Genomic DNA, 16,883 nt, shown 5'->3' with positions numbered 1-16,883 from the left:
CAGCTGTGGAAATAACATGAGGTGGAGCCGAATCAAAACCAAACACCTGCCACAACAGTACCATGGAATGGTTCCTGTCCCAGGATAAGCTGTTGCCAGCACACCACCAGTCACTAAAGACGTAGCATGAAGATCGATAGTAGGCACTGGATCAAGCGTGCCTATCACGGGAGAGGCCAGAGACACACCTGCAAGCAACATGCTGCCAACACTTTCTCGACAAGTATGTAGGCCGCCGCCACTGGTCGGAGGGCCTCAGTCACTAACCCACACTCCAATGTGTTGTCTGTCACTGGTAGCAGTGTGGGCTAGCTCACTGACTCACTAACTCATATTCTAGTTTGGCGTCTGTCAGTACACTGGAGCAGGGACCAGAACTGTGACAACAGCAAGATTACTGATATTGCCTGCAAGAGCACTATTACTGTTGTTTACATAGTGCCGCGTAGTCAGCGCGTACACAACTTTCCCACTAGAGCGCGCCCTGCTAAGCGCAACAGCGCAGGCGCAGCGCTCGTCCATCTCCGCACTACGAGATGGCGCTGCCTTAGAGACAGACCAAATTCTGCTTCCGCTGATCCGAATATTAATATGTAATGCAGCCAATGAGATTGCTGCTAACGTAGAACCTTTTCTCCTCGTGGATCACACTCACGCAGTGACACCTGAACGTGTGAGGTATTATAACGAGTGTACAGACCTCTGGTGCATCAGTCTTCATTAATCTGTACCAGCCTGCATTTGTCTGAACCAGTCTGTACCAGTATGCATTAGTCTGTACCAGTCTCCATTAGTCTGTACCAGTCTATAGCCAAGTTTCAGTCTGCACCTAATAAGATTACCACATTCCTGTACATAGCCATGAAGATAAATGAATAGACATTTTGTCAAGTTTCAGAGATATGTGAGAATAAGATTAACGTACCAAGATCAAAGGAACTTCAGATTGTCAATTGCAAACAGCGTCCAGAATCAAGTTACGTAATGTCTATGCTTTTTATTATTTTAATAAATGTGTGTGAAAATTAATGAAGCCTGCCACTGTAGGCGTGCAAGTGGCATTTCTATCGTCTGACCTAACGGCAGACGATAAACACGCCACGACAAGACCACGAGACATATTGCTGACACTCGCCTACTTCGTTAGAGCGACAAGTCCAATAATCTGATGGTGCGTGTACCGAACGTCTTACAGAACGCACACCACAATTACTGACGAACTTGTGACACAACACATGGGCTCTATTTAAGTTAAGTATGCAGGAGAAGCAAATAAAGAACCGTGTTAATCCACTGTGCATTTATGTTGCAGAAAGAGGGTACCAGCCACCCATAATAACATCCTCTCCCTTGCTTCCTACAGTAAAAGACTCTACAGTGGTGATGACGACACTACAGTGACGGCGAGGATAATTCATTGGGGACTGAAGATAATCACTTTGATCGATAATTTTGCTTGCTTCTATTGTGTTTCAGCTTGAAGGGGTGCTCATTTCCATTTGCTAATTTGTCGTTGTGTTCTTGCATGTGTTCCAGGAGGGAAACCGCAGAACCAAATTTCTCCTTTCAGATGCTTTTCTTGCTTTTCGTTGTAACGTATTTAAGTAAACCATGAATTCCCCTCCCCCTCCACCCCCTGACTCCGCCCCTCAACCGCAGATGGCCAATTTCATGGATGTAACACAAGTTTTTCAGTGCCAGAAGCAAAAAATTGCTACCCTACTGACGACGGTACAACAACTACTGGCTGCGCAGACCAACCAACCAGCCCAACAAGTGCCGCCCACCGTTCCGGCGTTTTAAGGAAACAGACGATGAATAGCTAGAATACCTGGATCAGTTCCAAAGCACACTGTCAAGTTCCTGTGTTCAAGGTACCGGTACTGTAAAGTTACAATACTCCCTTTCGATTGTGCGGTCCACAGTGTTCATGTAAATACAAAAACTGACCCAACTGCGTCTCCCGACGAAGATGGATTCTCGAAGATGGCTCGGCGGTCACTTTAGCCTCCGTAGTTTTTTTCTGTTTTGACACAATTCGTATTAGTGTACTACGATCTCTGTCATTTACTTTTGATTTGCACCCACTATTACCTTTACAAGACGACGTCTTTCCATGTTTTGTGTAGGTTGCCATGACCGTTGAAACAGTTGTCTTGAAACATTCAATAAGTTGGCTGTCTTGGTTCTTGGTAACTAATGCTCCAGCTAATCGGGTACCCACAATCTGCCCTCTTCGGAACTCTGTTAAGTCTTTCATTGCACGCCGAACTCAGCCTCTGAATGCATATTTTACGAAGTGTGCACTACTCGTAAACAACCTGCACTGAAGCCTAGTCCGTAATGAACACGCACAGTGTAGTGCGAGACGCGCCTTACCTGCTTTGTTGACCATCAAACGCACCAATCATATTACTACCACTATTCACTTTATTTTGCCTATCATCTGTATATTAGACAAGTGGACAGCACACAACAGTTAGGAAGAATAAAATCGGAGACTCTTAATAAAGTACGTTTTATTTAAATAGCTTTACCAATTTTTGCACAAAACATTTTGGATGAATTAGTTTTCAGCTAGCCATCATATTTTAGCTTTAAAGTACGACCCATTCTCCTCGTCCAAGGTAACAATGTACTAGCTTCATTGACGACATTGAAAATTCGATATTTGCTTCGTTTCTCCTGTTTCGTCATTTGTCCAGTTATACTTTGAGCCTTTTGTGCCATTCCACGTGTTGTTCAGCTGCTAGACATTCAAGTAAACTTAACATCAGTTCTGCAGCCTTATTTTACAGACATCTTCTGCTAGCTGTGATAATTGTCTGCGTTTTCATTTCTTTTTTTTCAAATTTATGTTTCACTTCTGATGAATTTACATAGCTGAAAATTTCCAAGTGATACTGTATATATTAGTTTTTTGTAGGTTACTGTAGTACAGTCTTGGTGCATATTTAAACGTTTCTACCAAAAAAATGTTCCATTTCCTGATCACCCTGTGCTGGTGCGAAGACGGTCGCCTGTAATCCCAGTTTGAGCCACTGCGTCATCTGTATTTCAAAAGAACTCCTTTCTTCGACTGGCTTGAACTGTCAGTAATTTGCTCTTTCTTAACATTATTACTACATTAGGTCCTTTCATTCTGACTACCCGAAATTGATATTTGAACTGACTGACTAATTTACGTGAGCAACTTAATCATACGCTTTCATCATGTACAAGACTTCGTCTCTCGCCTTCAGTACATTCATATTTTGAGTTGGGTCCTAGTTTCCTTAGTCTTTATTTTAGATTTCTCATTCACCTTTTTTACACACCGGTGCTTTGTTGCACTCGTTCCATAAACTCTTGTGCGTACTCATTACAATTGTACATTAGTCCAGTGGGATCCTTTCGCATTACCTCAGGTGTGTTACATTTTATACTATAAACTAGTTCATGGGGCGTATATCCCATTGTAGTTTGTATTATAAATAAATACTGTGTAGGGCAGGGGTAGTCAACTGTCTTTGCTTACAGCCCACCTTTGTATCTCTATCAGTAGCGAAATTTTCTAATTGCCCTGCACTTCCACAGTTATGGTGATTTAAGAAGTAGGGAGTAATTTTACGTTATAAAATTCATAAATCTTAGTTGCAGCAAGTTAAGGCATTTACCAAATATGTGTTAATTTGTAAATTTTGATAAATGTTCTCAAGCCTTGTAATATAGCTTTAACATTGCCTTTATAATTATAAAGCTTGGGCCTATGTTCAACATAGGTGTTGGTCAGAGAGGGTAGTTTTACTTTGTCAGACTAGAGCCAGAGTGTGGTAGTAGCGTCTGCGTGGTGAAGTACTTTCTTTGAAATGGATGGGATGTGGCCTACTGTGGAGTGGAGGCAGCATTATTTGGAGCAATTCTTGTAATACGATGTTTAAATAGAGGTATTTATCGGAAAGATTATAGTATTGGGTGAATGAGCAAAAGAACACTTGAAGGTGATGTGATTTAGTTTTATTTGTAATTATTTAGTATGCTGATTGTTGTAACAGTGCTTATGGTTTAGACTTTCTGTAAGATTTTTGTAATGAAGTTATATGGTATTGTCTTTTACTGCAGTGATCATTGCTAAAGATTCATTTTGCGAATTAGTTCATGTATGAGAAGTTTGGAAAGTTATATTGTAGCTATGACTGAATGAATTCAATTGTTTCTTTATTGGTGAGATTAGTACCCTATCTTTCATTTCCATTCATGTTTTTATTTGACTGCACATACGCGTTATGTATCGCAAGTACAGTGAGTGAAACTTCAAGAGCTTTATTTTATATAAAAAGAAGGTAGAAGAGCATTGTGCACAGGTAAGCCATAATTTCAATATCTTTACAGTTCATATTCAGTCAGTCACAGAGCATTTATAAGAATAATGTCACTATAATTTAGGTGTAGGGTGAGGGCTCTTCTGAACCATTTTGTTTGTGCAGGTTGCACACATACAGGGGAAAGCCTACTGCTCTGTTAATTGATTTATGCCCCTTGGGAGTTGATTTATGAGCCCTGGGGAAAATCAGTCCCGATAAACCCCCGACCCTCCACCTCTTCTTAACCTGCTATTATGCTCCTCCCCAACCCCTCTGGGAAATCTGAATACTCTCCCCCTCGCTGATACAAGCACACTTATGACATCAAATTACATTAAATTAATTCATCAAATTAATTAAGTCGATAAATTAATTAACCACTCCATCTCAGGCTCCCTCTCAGGGAAACCCCATTCCTCCCCTCCCACACTTTCCCACTCCACATCTGGAAACTGGTGAGAAAAAGACTCAGTGTGTGCTGGTGAGGAAGGATTTCATGACACGAAATAGAAGTCTGTGTCAATCAGATAGCAGAAAATATGCTGTTTATACAATTCAATTTTCAGGGATTGGATCTCTGGAAACGCTCACATTCAGCAACTACATGTCCTCATTACATAATTACAGTACTGTAGGTTGGAGGTGTTCTCTTGTTGGAAAATTTTCGTGTTGTTTAGCCTGAGACGCAGGAATCGACTGAGCTAGTGCCCCCACCCTCACACCTCTTCCCAATTAGACTCCCAAAAAATGATGGGTCAGTACTGGAGAGGAAGGATGTCATGACACGAAATTCAAACCAAAGTCCATAATATATTGGGTGATCAAAATGTCAGTATAAATTTGAAAACTTAATAAACCACAGAATAATGTAGATAGAGAGGTAAAAATAGACACACATGCTTGGAGTGACATGGGATTTTATTAGAACAAAAAAAAGTTTGAAGCCACGAGTTGTTTAGATAGACACCGTAGTGGCCGACCGAGCACAAGGTGTAATGCTGCTGAGACAGTTCAGGAAGAAACGGAGACTGTAGCGGGTTCGTCTATGCACGGGGAAGAAAGCGCTCGTGATGTCACACGTCGCACCGGCATTCCATAGTCTACTGTTTGGTTGGCACTTAGGCGTACCCTCCGATGCTATCCGTACAAAGTCCATGGGCATCATGAACTGTTACCTGGCGATTTAGTGAAGCGGAGGGCATTTGCGATGTGGGCGTTTCAAAAGATGGCGGAAGATGACGATTGGTTGAGTAACGTGTTGTGGACCGACGAAGCTCATTTCACGCTCTGAGGGTCTGTCAACGACCACAACTGCAGAATTTGGGCTACCGAAAATCCTAGAACTGACGTGGGAACTCCATTGCACGACGAGAAAGTCACGGTACGGGTTGGAGTTAGCACATCTACCGTTATCGGGCCTTTTTTCTTCGAAGAAATGCGTGATTCTGGTTTTGTAACTGCTGCCGTAACGGATGAGAGGTACGCCGATATGTTACAGAATCGCATCATTCCCAGCCTGGCTGATAAACACCTGCTGGAACGTACGATGTATATGCAGGATGGCGCTCCACCCCATATTGCTAGACGCGTGAAAGATCTCTTGCGAGTGTCGTTTGGTGATAATCGAGTGCTCAGCCGTCACTTTCGTCCTGCTTGGCTTCCCAGACCTCAGTCCGTGCGATTATTGGCATTGGTGTTACCTGAAGTCGCAAGTGTATCATGATCGACCGACATCTCTAGGGATGCTGAAAGACAACATCCGACGCCAATGCCTCACCATAACTCCGGACATGCTTTACAGTGTTGTTTACAACATTGATTCCTCGACTACAGCTATTGTTGAGGAATGGTGATAGACATATTGAGCATTTCCCGTAAAGAACATCATCTTTGCTTTGTCTTAATTTGTTATGCTAATTAACGCTATTCTGATCAGATGAAGCGCCATCTGTTGAATATTTTTTGAACTTTTGTATTTCTTGGTTCTAATTAAACCCCATGTCATTCCAAGCATATGTGTCAATTAACTCTCTGTCTACATTATTCCGTGATTTATTCAGTTTTCAATTTTATACACACTTTTTGATCACCCGGTATATTGAAGCACATTTTTTATTTAATCAGTTTTCAGGAGGCAAGGCTCCCTCACTTAGGTAGAGCTCACACCTGCATCCCCCACACCTGCTTCCCATGACATGATAACTATAAACACCAAGAAGTGGACCAAAGTGGAGTACAGTAGTCCCCAACTGCGGTTGCCAGTGTCTATCGTCTGGGCGTTGCCACAGGAGTCAAAAACCGTCCAATGTCCAAATTAAAGAATGAAATTTTCACTCTACAGTGGAGTGTGTGCTGATATGGAACTTCCTGGCAGATTAAAACTGTTTGCCAGACTGACACTCAAAATCGGGACATTTGTCTTTCACAGGCAAGTGCTCTACCAACTGAGCTACCTAAGCACTTGCTCACGAGAGGCAAATGTTCCGAGTTCGAGTCACAGTATGGCAAACAGTTTTAATGTGTCACGAACTTTCATGCCCTAATTATAGATTTGGATACTAAATGCCGTCAACTACAGACCAGATGTTGGTCTTCTTTGATCTCGCAGCCTCAAACAAAGCATTCTGGTGCCAGCACTATATTGATCAGGAAATTCGAGACTTGCTTTCTGTTCCTATCTCTCAGGTAGCTATTGGTTGTTTGTGTGTGAACCAACGCCTCCTAACACACACAGGGGTTTTCATCTCTCCTCATAATACTGTCTTACTTTATTTATTTTGGAACAATTTATTTAGAGATGGATTTTAGTTAGAATATTTATCACACTGATTCAAAACACACCCTCTGACATTTTTGGGGTCACTCCACACAGCCTACACACCTGTAAACTACTTGTAAATCACTGAAATAATGCATGCAAACAACTCGTAAATTACCGAAATAATTTCGGAACACAGCACACAGACACGCAACTCCTCCTAATTAATGCAGTACTCTAATATTCAGACACGAAATCAACTTGTGACCTGTCCAAGTAACTCATAGCACAGTCTACAGATCTGCTCGCAAAATCATGTGTGCAGGCCTCACCTACCGCTACCTGTCTAGTGGACCGGACCACACATCAGGCTACCTCATGCGCTCCCAGAAGTTGGGATGCACCGTCAGCTGCCACGCCATGCAGAGGAGCCCATTAGCATTCCTCAAGCATGAGGTGGTGGCATTTGAAATTCCTCTGGAAATATGTGATTGCCTAGGCACTGACGCTGATGCGATCGGACAGGAACAAAGACCTATTGGCAGAGTGTAGACACTACAAGGATGCATGCTTGTCGATACTGCCTCAAGCCACAGTCGGATGCAAGGTAGTGGAAGCCATCACTCTCATGCCATTGCCAACAGCATGTCAAACTCACCTCTAAAAAGTTCTTCAAGTGTTATACTGATGTCACATGTGTATCGAAATAAGCTCCTAGTCATCCTCTGGGCATCGTGCACGTGTGTTCATCACTGCTGGTGTAATCCATCTCTCTACCTGCGGTCCAGCAAAGACCTAATTGCTGAGCGACTCACCCTCGCAGATGCTGCAGAAATCCATTTCAGAATAGCACATTCTGCTTTCTCCCTAGTGATTACAAGGGGTTATGCATGACTTGTGGCTGACGCATCACTGCATGTAGCTACATACAATGGAAAGCACATCTAACAACGTTCTCAATGTTACACTGAAGCCACAGGCTATCTAAAATAAGTACCAAGTCGAACTCTTAGAAACTGTATAGTGCCCCGGAAATAACGAGTGCTTTTTAGGACCTTTCGTGACGTATGGCTTGTATGAGCGGAAATTCTTGCCTGAACAGAACCTGTTTACGAAAATAGCGCAGGATAATGTCGAATGCATTCTTCCTTTCGATCCTAACGCGACACCCTGTCCATCATGTGGTACTCTTCCTGCTTTCAACACAGCTATGTAGAGACTCCTATATCCCAGCACAAAGGATGTCTCGTGAATGAACTGCGCATTATGATTGGCTGTTTTCGAATTTACTCGCCGGATTACTGATCCCACCGTTGTGGAAACACTCCCCACCTTTTTTTCTTTCCGCAGACAAGGCTTTCAGCGGAAAAAAGAAGTATTTTATACAGATCACCATATTGCACCAACAACTAAACCTTGCAAAGTGCCCCGACATATCGTCAAATACTGAAACACTCTTACTCAATTACACTGCTCTCCCACTAAGGACAGGAGCTTGAATATTAGAGCTCGAAACCAATCTCCAACCCAGTAATATGTCACTCCGTACTGTGTCAATGTAGTAAACATACAACTCTTAACCTGCGCCGTACAAAATCAGCCCTTTTACATCATTCGTACATACACCGTGAAGACAGGCAGCACCGTGTACACTCCTCGCAGCACTAGATATTTCCCTGCGAGGTCGGCTGTCATCCAATCCCGACAGGTGACCAGAGCTTCCTCTGTGGACCGAAATCACTCTCACTCAGAACTGTTCTACAAATTCGGACTTGTTCCCTGTCTGCACAAACGCGTTACTGTTTGTGGTCTGGACCTGCTTGCGTGCTTGCTTTTCTTCACCAATCTCCAGACTTTGGGATTACAAGAACACATTTAATTTTGTATGATTTGCTACAATATCATACCATTTTCGCGGTACTTCTCGATATCAAACACATTGGATAGCACTATCGCACAGACGACACAATTCCTAAGATATAACTGAAGTTTTTTCTCTAGAAACCCGAGCCTGCTGTAAACCATAGAGTAACTAGAAACTTATCCCATCTACGAAGATCTTTATGTGAGAGCTCGAAACAAATATAGGAAATTGATAGTTCCATTCGCTAATATCGATGTCGGTGATGTAACAGATTCCAAATCATCCCTATAATTTACGAAGTCAAATAACCTGTTTCTCACATCTAGAGAACGAGCAACCGTATCTTCCAACTGGAGAAGCAGTCAACCGAACTATTTACACGGGCAGGAATAATGGTCCAGCGCAAACACACGTCCACATTCAGTCTCCTCCAAATTTTCACGCGGTCATGAAAGCTGTCCAACACATAGTAAGTATTAGTTCGCTATTCGGCCGTCTAGACGATTACGCCGTTAAGTCAACTACATTCCTGCACTCCAACAGGCCTTTCCATCGGACAGCTACTACCGTTAGCAAGAAACGTGAATCATTCCCGCACAAATCACCAGCGCTTCAAGCCAAGCACGCATAGGCAGAATAATCCTAAAAAACAAAAAAACAAGAAATAACGGCCTATTATATGTTTTATCACTGTACTTACAATTAAATGTTACGATAGCGGTCTCAATTGAAGGACATTTGACAATGTGTGAAGTATTGGAAATACACCAACTGACTGCTGCGGCTCTGGAAATAGAAATATCTCTACCATTCTAATGGCCTGACATACTCTTCCCTTTGCTGTCACAGTATTCCACGGCAAATCAATACCTTCCTTACAACTGGACATAGTCATTTCCTTTGCACATGTCGGAAGACACACATATAATCCATGTCTGATGCTCAAGGCGAAGCCATCATGCACCCCCTACTATTAAGTACTATACTCCACCAATAAATGATTGCAGACAATACAAAATAATACTGAAAGAAAATGGACGATGGGTGGAAATGTCTCATAAGTTTTTCTTGCATGTGGCATCACTGTGCCTTAGAAAAAGAGGGGTAATCGTCTTACAAACCGCCAGATGTTGAAAACCCGATTTCAACAGCTTCTGTATGCTACTGCCACAAGTGGTCTTGCTTCTGCAGATGCACGGAAATATCCATGTTAAAAGCTGTACTGGCTTTATAAATCGAGGTACGACATTACCTCTGAATGACGTGGTTTTTTGTCCAAATACTGTGATGGTGATCGCTGCAGTATATATATCAGAGCAACAGTGCCCTTACACGTCGCCGATGATGGAACCTCGCAATAAAATTACCCAATTTAGAAAGTTATTTGGCTAAGGAACGTGGTATGAAACCGATATTTGCGACTCCCTCACCGCAGATAAATATTTCTACAGTATTTGTAACACTTTCTGCCTCAATGTCATGTCAGAGGTTCGGTGATACATCCACGGGGCTACAGGCGTGGTTAATTGAGAAGGATCACAAATAGTTGATGGTCTGCTGATTGAGGTCTTAAGAAATGTAGACTAACTTCTCAAATCTCTAATGCTGCGCTATCCGCTATAAATGCTGTCGGGGATTTGGAACCAAGTCCCTCCGTTCAAGCGCATATCTGTATTGGATCCTGTGGAGAAGATGTTTAATGATTACAGCCACTAATGAATCATATTTCTGGCGCTCTCATAGCTTCAAACGAGTCACTTCTATCGAACCTATCGGCTACAGTAAAATTCTCTCCTCGTTTTAGGTAGCCCCTATGCGACCTGCAACTGCCCCCTGAGACTCTGCGCTACCATCTCTGCAGCTTTGGGAACGTGATCGTTCCACTGTAAGTCGGGACTGAGTAGGGGTAGGAGGAAAACCATATGTACCATCTTCTGCAATTTGTGTAGAAACAGGCGAGGCTGAGTGACTGCGACAAAACTGTGTTCCGACCATTCGATGGAAACGAATCCCGCTCAGGTACTACAACATGTTGTATGCTAAATAATGTTTGGTATTGGAGGCGTTGATGAATGTATGAAGATGCGAGTGGTAACAGGTACATCTCTCATAGTTCAACGCTCATTACAAGTTTTCAATATATTATTTTATAAATCCAGGAGTCTTGCCTCAATTTAATTCTCGTTCTACTGGATGTACAGGGGAAATAGATATTAGTTTCAGTGGTGTGCAGAAGTCCCAGACATAGTAAGAATTGAAGAAGGCTGACGGGCCTGATGGAATACATGTGGGATTCTATAATGAATTTGCGGCTGAGTTAGCATCTCTTTTAGCTGTTATCTACCGAAGATCCATCGAAACAAAAAACTGTACCCAGTAGTTGGAAGAAAGTGAAGTTCACACCCGTCTGCAAGAAGTGTAGCAGAAGTGATATACTAAACTACTATCCAAAATATTTAACTTTTGTTTACTGTGGAATCTCACAACATATTCTGAGCTCAAATGTAATGAAATATCCCGAACAGAATGACCTTCTCCATGGCAACCAGCATGTGTTACGAAAATATCGATTGTGTGAAACTCACGTTTTTCACTTGAGATGACGGAAGCCATGATCCGAGGCAGTCACGTAAATTATTTTCAAAAATCACTTGACTCAGTAACATGTCAAAGCTTGTTTTAAAAAGTACGAACGTATGAGATATCACGCGAAATTTGTTACTGGATTGAGGATTTCTTGAAACTTCCTGGCAGATTAAAACTGTGTGCAGGACCGAGACTCGAGCTTGGGACCTTTGCCTTTCGCGGGCAAGTGCTCTACCAACTGAGCTACCCAAGCACTACTCACTCCCCGTCCTCAAAGCTTTACTTCTGTAAAGATTGGAAGGTAGGAGACGAGATACTGACAGAAGTAAAGCGATAGTATTTGACTGTAGCGCTCGGCGCTTGTGTAGAACCTTTGACTCAAATAACAAGCCCACTGTTACGATTTCGTAGATGCTTATAATTACGACCAGCTTCTAGGGGATTTGTTGTGGATGTGACTGTATTGGTTTTATCATTAATATTTCATCATTAATCAGTTAAACATCGATTACGAACGATTAATTACGATTCTTGGTGAAGTAAATATCTCACGCACGCCGGCATTTCGGTTCAGCACTGTTATTTTGTGTAACGTCGTCTTCGTAACTTGATAACGATCTCAACACTCTACCGACTGACGCCGAGTTTTAGCCGAGGCCAAGTACGAATCAGACCAAATCATCAAGAAGAAGAGACGTTATAACCTACAATTTTATAATCGGGAATCACACCACTGTTTGGACATCATGAATGGTCAGTACTTAATGGTGAAAACTGAGGAAGAAGACCTCCATTTTACGTTTCAATTTGTATGTTTTCAAGGCCTAAAAGCAGATAAAGGCATGTTGTGTAGCTACACGAAGCAGATCAGCTGCTGTCTATTTTTATTATAAACTGTGAATGAATTGTTAAGTTTTAACTTTTCTCTTTATGTTATGCTGATGGAGCATTATACTTCAATAGTACCGCATTTCCTAAAATATTTCCAAGCTAGGATGGTGTCACTCCGTAAAGTAACTGATGCCCGGCGGCGACAGCGAGAAACTGCCGTATAGACCAGATAGAGCAAGTCTCACCCACACACAGCGCACCTACACGCGTACCGGCCACGGTTTACTACTTCTTATGCCATGTGGTTGTTTACTGGTTTCTGTGGGCATTACTATTAAAATGCCACTGATTGCTTTCCCCCTTATCTATAATAACGTAACATTTCAAGGCAATACGAATGAAAATTACTCTTTCTTTTAAAAAGTTTGTTTGAAAACGAAAAGTTGTGGCATTGCTGCTATGGCCAATTGATATTTCGTTTTTTTACTCGTTTATCGGTAAAAAAATTAAAAAAACTCCTGTTATAACCCAGGCCAAACAAACATCGATGAATAATGATTCTTCAAAACTAAAATACCGTTATTAGTTTTAACCGGTCGGTCTTTCACATCCGATAGCATTTTAAATTTTTAAAATTCGGTCCACAATTATATGAATTACTGAAAACCAATATTCTGCTGTCCATGGATTACGTCAGCCATGCCACCTGCAACTCAGAGAGGGTTAGCCACTTAGATGTTCAATTAATGAGAACTACTATTTATTCAAATTTATGGAAGGTTTCTTTCTCTGTCTCTTTCTACTGATTTGCAGCCATCACTGAGAATTCTGTTATTGTAAATGCAGAAATGACTTGAACAAGAGGAGTATACTTTTTCAATTGATTGGAGACTTAATCACTTGCGTTTTAAGCGTGTATTGTTACTTGTCGCAGGTAGGTTTTTTAAGAGAAATATTTATCACCGTTAGTTAATTTTCTTTTAATTTCTTTAATTAGTGTAATTTCAGAATATCAATCATAGTTGCAGTTACTGTATACCACACTGATTTATTTTGAGTGTCTCATCTCATTCAGTCATATTGATAATTTCTGCACTCCCATGTCACTGAGTGTTTCGACATTTTGATCCAGACTGTGATGGTAATGGGCAATATGATAAAAGGGAAGAGTGGACTGATTGAATTTTAATTACCAAAACAATAATTAGAGATCTATTTTTATCACAAGGAACATAAGAAAGACAATAGTTTTAACTTGGTCTCGTATGACCAGCACGCACCAGGTTTTATAAACCAAAGGCTTCCTGTTAACAAGAATTAAAGTACAGTATTTGCAATCAGCGCCCCAGAAAAGAAAAGATAAAAAAAGCTAAATAATGATACAGCAACGTTAAAAACCAGACCTCAGAAATTCTCATTGCAGTGTGGAGTTCAAATGATTAACATGCACAAATGTAGGAACTAAGAACAGCACCTTTCCTTTTGAAAAATCATCGACATTTGCCATTTCTGTAGGCTGCCAATAACATCCGCTTTGGTCCAAGACAGTCTGTCGGCATCTTCACAAACAGCATATGTGGGCAGTCGACGTCACATTGGGCGACTTGCGCGCCGCTGATGAGGATGAAATGATAATGAAGACAACACAACACCCAGTTCCCGAGCGGAGAAAATCTCCAACCCAGCCGGGAATCGAACCCATCCTACTTGCATGAGAGGCGAGCACGTTACCGCCCAGCTAAGCAGGTGGACTACATATAAGAAAGATTAACAATGGAATGTTTTTTCTGAAACAGTTCTTTTGTGAGGCACAGAACACAGCAATCCTGTACCGGACTTCAATGCGAGATACCTTTAATAGGTTCCACAACGAAACATTGTCTCGAAATGTGGTAGAAAATCCAAAGAAATTCTGGTCGTATGTAAAGTACACAAGCGGCAAGATGCAGTCAATACCTTCGCTGCGCAGCGCCGATGGTACTGTTACCGACGACTGTGCCGCTAAACCGGAGTTATTGAACGCAGTTTACAAAAATTGTTCCACCAGAGATGACGAATGGAATATTCCAGAATTTGAAACACGAACAGCTGCTAGCATGAGTTTCTCAGAAGTAGATACCTTAGGGGTTGCGAAGCAACTCAAATCGCTTGATATGGGCAAGTCTTCAGGTCCAGATTGTATACCGATTAGGTTCCTTTCAGATTACGCTGATACAATAGCTCTCTACTTAGCAATCATATACAACCGCTCGCTCACCGATAGATCTGTACCTACAGATTGGAAAATTGCGCAGGTCGCACCAATGTTTAAGAAGGGTAGTAGGAGTAATCCATCGAACTACAGACCTGTATCATAGACGTCGGTTTGCAGTAGGGTTTTGGAGCATATACTGTATTCAAACATTATGAATCACCTCGAAGGGAACGATCTATTGATACGTTATCAGCGTGGTTTCAGAAAACATCGTTGTTGTGCAACGCAGCTAGCTCTTTATTCCCACGAAGTAATGACCGCTATCGACAGGGGATCTCAAGTTGATTCCGCATTTCTAGATTTCCGGAAAGCTTTTAACACCGTTCGTCACAAGCGACTTCTAATCAAGCTGCGGGCCTATGGTGTATCGTCTCAGTTGTGCGACTGGATTCGTGATTTCCTGTTGCAAAGCGATTTAGAAAAGATTGCTGTATGGTGTGGCAGTTGACGCTAAATAACGAAAAGTGTGAGGTGATCCACATGAGTTCCAAAAGAAATCCGTTGGAATTCGATTACTCGATAAATAGTACAATTCTCAAGGCTGTCTATTCAACTAAGTACCTGGGTGTTAAAATTACGAACAACTTCAGTTGGAGAGACCACATAAATAATATTGTGGGGAAGGCGAGCCAAAGGTTGCGTTTCATTGGCAGGACACTTAGAAGATGCAACAAGTCCACTAAAGAGACAGCTCACAGTACACTCGTTCGTCCTCTGTTAGAATATTGCTCCGCGGTGTGGGATCCTTACAAGGTGGGATTGACAGAGGACATCGAAAGGGTGCAAAAAGGTCAGCTCATTTTGTATTATCACGTAATAGGGGAGAGAGTTTGGAAGATATGGTACGCGAACTGGGATGGAAGTCATTACAGCAAAGACGTTTTTCGTCGCGGCGAGATCTTTTTACGGAATTTCAGTCACCAACTTTCTCTTCCGAATGCGAAAATATTTTGTTGAGCCCAACCTACAGGGGTAGGAATGATCATCAAAATAAAATAAGAGAAATCAGAGCTCGAACAGAAAGGTTTTGTTGTTCGTTTTTCCCGCGGGCTGTTAGGAAGTGGAATGGTAGAGAAATTGTATGATTGTGGTTCGATGAACCCTCTGCCAAGCACTTAAATGTGAATTGCAGAGTAGTCATGTAGATGTAGATGTTAGATAGATGGCATTCATAAGACGAATACAGTGCATGATGGACTGTGGCCAGTCTCTTTAACATACTCAGGAAAATCTGCATACAAGAATTTGCTAAACATTCTCTGCTCCCAGTCACTTGAACACCGTCTCTTACAAAGCGGGTACCGAAAAATTCAGCTAATCATTCACTCTGGCCAATCATATTAACTGAAGCAGTTATGGAAATATGTACTTGAAAACAATGTTTCTGTGACAGCAAGTATCAGCTACACTACCTGCTGGTGGCACAGTCTTTCTTAGCACAGCTACTCATTTTCGCATACCGATCAAACCGTAGAGTCCTATATCGAAAACGGCAGAAACCATGGGACCAGCCGCCACCTAACGTCGGCTAGCCATAGTTCCACCACGGTAAGTGTGCACTCTGCCCACTTGGCCACGAGAGACCTCCACTGCGGTCGGGTATCCTCCACCATCAACGAGCCAGCACACGGCGTCACATCTAGGCGGGTAGCATTCATCTCACGCTAGGTGAGGAGAAACCTACGTCATAATGACGTAACGCTACGTCATCGTGACGTAGATAACCTAAATCGACTAAATGAGTACGTATATCGATCTTTGCAGTTGTACCGGTAACGTCAGAGCTAAATGTAAATACATGCATACAAACGAAGTGGCAGGAGTTGTGTGATATGCTCATCCCAGCTGAATGAATTGTTAAATGTAATCCCAACAATTTGCGATGTTATTGTGTATGTCAGAAACATAATTAATGTCTGAGCGAAGGAGCCACAACGAAATGAAAAAAAAAAGCTTGTCATTCTTTTTAAATCCGATGAATCGTGCATAAATCGTGTGAACAGAAAAGTGGTGGTGGTGGTGGTTAGTGTTTAACGTCCCGTCGAAAACTATATCATTAGAGACGGAGCGCAAGCTCTGGTTAGGGAAGGATGCGGAAGGAAATCGGCCCTACCCTTTCAAAGGAACCATCCCGGCATTCACCGGAAACGATTTAGGGAAATCACGGAAAACCTAAATCAGGATGGCTGGAGACGGGATTGAACCGTCGTGCTTCCGAGTTCGAGTCCAGTGTGCTAACCACTGCGC

This window comes from Schistocerca gregaria, chromosome 9 (genome assembly GCF_023897955.1).
Source record: "Schistocerca gregaria isolate iqSchGreg1 chromosome 9, iqSchGreg1.2, whole genome shotgun sequence".
Taxonomy (NCBI): domain Eukaryota; kingdom Metazoa; phylum Arthropoda; class Insecta; order Orthoptera; family Acrididae; genus Schistocerca; species Schistocerca gregaria.
The sequence above is the reverse complement of the archived record's forward strand: the minus strand, read 5'-3'. Positions refer to the sequence as shown.